This window comes from Phaethon lepturus, unplaced genomic scaffold (assembly GCF_000687285.1).
Source record: "Phaethon lepturus isolate BGI_N335 unplaced genomic scaffold, ASM68728v1 scaffold6407, whole genome shotgun sequence".
Lineage (NCBI taxonomy): Eukaryota > Metazoa > Chordata > Aves > Phaethontiformes > Phaethontidae > Phaethon > Phaethon lepturus.
The window spans coordinates 10,338-13,769 of record NW_010549711.1 but is presented as its reverse complement, the minus strand read 5'-3'; the positions used below and the strand labels follow the sequence as shown (position 1 = coordinate 13,769).

Below are 3,432 nucleotides of genomic sequence, written 5' to 3'. Positions count from 1 at the left end.
GCTGAAGGATGAGGGAGTGTAAAACAGTGGAATGGGGCCAGCGTAGCAGCTTTGCTTTTGTTCAAAAGGTTCTGGATAGGAGCCAAGTGATTCTACCAAAAGCTGCTGTATTTCACAGAGGAAAAAAAGTGTTCCTATTGATTACAAACCCCGTAACCTTTTTATTCGCTCGTGTCTGCTATTACACAACGAACACCCTCTTGCTTCAATTGCAGACAGAAAGCATAGGTCCCTTTGTACTCATAATTATTACTATTTTGGAATATAAAAGATGGAGCACGCATGAGGGGAAAAAATAGCAGCTGTTGGACCTTATGACTTGATTTCACTGTGGGGTTTCAAATGAGAGGAACCTCTGCGCCTCCCCCAGCCCTCCCTCTGCTCCCGACCGAGCTTGGCATAGCTTCTCCCCTGCACTGCAGTGCTGCTGCCGGTAATCCTTGTGCCCTGACCGTGCCCTGACCGTGCCCTGACCGCGCTGTGCCAAGCTCTTTACCAACATTTCTGATTCGAGGTGCAGCTTCGCCTGTTCGGTGCCGGGGTGTTGCGGTGCTGGTTAGCAGAGGGTGTCGTTGGGAGGGAGGGAAGGGGGGGTGTGGCTGGGAAGATGAGCACAGGCGATCCTGCAGAATGGCCCGTGCTGCCTTCTCCCTCCAGAAGAAAATGTTACAAAATGTGGGGTGAGAGGCAATGCTCCTCATTCAGGGAGGGTTTACCAGCTCGAGACCAGACTGCTTGCTGAGGCCTGCTTGAATTGGTGATTCTCAGTGGAGAACACGTTACTAGCTCGCAGGGAGAGCACGGGCACGCCGGGCGGTTTCTCTGCAGTGCTATCTGCAGCCATTGCCAGGGCTCAGATGAGAAGAGGCTTCTCTCGGTGCTTTACGAAGAGCCCTGGACGCAGTGCCTCTCCCGAGCACGATCCGTCACTCGGGATGCTCGGGGGTGTGCAGGATCTGCCAGCCTCCTTGGCTTTATGTACGGGAGAAAGTGGGTCATGTCTCAAACAGATTTCAAAGACTTCCATCCACTGAGGCTTCTGTTTTTGTATTTCCGCTGCCGACACCTCCTCCCTGTTGTGACTATAGTGGCCGTTTCCTTCCTTGACCACCTGGGCTTCGGCACGGAGCAGGCCAATAGCTTGCAGGAGGGACAACCAGGGAAATCTTGTGTGCTTGTCTTTAGTCTCTTGTATTTTAACTACCAATGCAACCCTGACTTAATCTGCTGCTCACCTTGATTTCATCTAAGCAGTAACCTCTTCTAGTACAGACCATCCTAAGAGCATCAGACCTGTCTGTCTGAGGATCAGGCCTTCTACCCCATGGAGGGCTGGGCTTCCAGCATCCTCAGGGCTGGAGACTTCTCGCAGCGTGGCAAGTGGCTGGTGGTGCACGCCAGGGCAGAGGAGAAGTAAACTGGGTGAGCTCTGAGGACAGCCGAATCCATCTTGCTGCTAGTTTATACCAGAGTGAGGGTACGTGTCGGGCCACGTGCTGCGGTAGGGTGATAGTCTTTCAAGATTCACAGTCTTGATCATTTAAATCCAGGGAAAATTGCCTTGTTTTAAGACACCTCCTTTCTTCCAAGAATAGCTTGATCCTTGTGGAGGAAAGACTGGTTCATGTTCAAAAGTCTCTCTTGTAGGAGATGCCGAAGCAGAATAAAGCTCTCAATCTGGGCTGTTGGCAGTTCTATTGTTCACCGCTGCGTACAGCTCATGTCACTGTATAAAACAAGGTACACAACGGCTGCCATGGCAGAGCTGCGCAGAACAAAGCCTGCGGATTTCAATGGCTCCCAAGTAAAATTTAGGAGATGCTGGCTTTTTGCAACCCCTTCGGCACAGATGAAATGCTTCTAAGCGCTGCTGGCTCCGCAGAGGTGTGCAGCCGCCGCGTCAATCGTTATCCCTCCCCTCGTGTCCGCTCGGATAAGTAACTCGTGCTTCGCCTGAGCCCACCCACTTGGTGGCGAGTCGCTGTTGAGGCTCGGGGACGCGCCGCACCATTCATGCTTCGAGTCTGACCGATTCCAGCCCGGTGACACGAATTTAGCTGTGAGCTAAAAATACCTCTGCTCCCAGCTGATGTGCCCTAATGACAGCACCACCAGCCACTTCGTCAGAGCTGCGCGGCTGCGGCGGGCATCGGACAGATGGAGCGGAGCGTGCCGAACGGCGCGTGGCGGCTGGGCAGAGGGCTGATCAGAAGCGTGGTCCCCGCACCCTCGGTGCCTGGCTTTTCTTCTAGCTGCAAAGAGCCTTTGCTTTCCTGAGCGCTTAGATCTGCGCTGTTTCTGCACCGTGTGAGAAGTGGGGATGAAGTCACGTGCAGACGTGCAGGAGGCCCTACTGAGCAGCCGGTTTTCTTCAGTGGAGAAACTGAAATTTGAATTTCTTTTTCTTTAAACCGAAGTGAAATGGGCTTGGAACAGGGATTTTTAGGGGGCTGGGATTTTATCTGTCAAGAAAGCAGCCTGTGCATTTCTTTTACATCCAGGGCTCTCTGTCTGTCACCGTGCTACAGTCACCTTACAGCACCTCCAGAGTAAACTGCAGGCTTTCCCCCAGATTATTTCTTTTGTTCCTTGAAACAAAAAGGAGATAAACACAGTCTATCAGTAGAGATGCTTCTACGTGAGTCTGTGCCCCCAGGCCTTTGTGGGTAAAAGATCCATCCTGTGCCCACGAGGCAAGCCAACTAGGATTGACTCGAACTTTGATGGTTTGCAACGGGGATGGCAGAAAAATCTCCCGTCCCTGGCAGCTCACCCCATAACAGGGCACAGAACAGCCAGAACATCTTGGCTGCTGCAGGTAGCCCGTGGCACCACAAGCTGAAGCCGAGGATAAGAGGATAAGGTGCCAGGCTGCGGGGTGAGGAGCAAGTACTCTTAAGTGGTAGAGTTTGCCACTCTGATCCCTGTCTCCAGCATCTTTGTTTCCAAAAAAAGCAAGTCCTGGACCCTCAAAGGTATTCCCACAGTTTCCAGTGACTCAGAGGGGAGTGCTTAATTCTGGACCAGGGATTTGGGGTTCAGGTTCCCAGTGGTGAGAGCTGGCACTGGCCTGGGGCTGTTCTTTAGGGCTGGAGCTGTATGGCCGTGGAGGAGCAAGTCTCGGCGGAGTTGTACTATGGGGCTAAGGTGTACTTAGGATGCAGTGCACATCTTGAATTCGTTAGAGCTCTGTTTCATGCATCTGCCTCTTAGGAAGAGGTTATGATAGTGCTATGGAGAAAATCGTATTCAGAAATACAACTTGTAATGAAAACACAAGGTCATGGTTATACCCCAGCATTCTCATCTCATGAACCCTGGTGTGAAATTAATTGATTTGGGGTTTTTAATGAAGATATAAGAATCTAGTGCATGAAAACAGATTCATAGACACTTGTAGCTCAAATAATCTGAGTGCTGTTTGTGCAACTG

At 51.4% G+C, this 3,432-nt stretch overlaps 1 protein-coding gene across 1 annotated transcript in view; it reads left to right on the top strand.

The window, feature by feature from the left end:
* Nucleotides 1–3,432, top strand: part of LOC104623291 (AP-1 complex subunit beta-1-like) — a 75,632-nt gene that overhangs the window by 66,211 nt on the left and 5,989 nt on the right.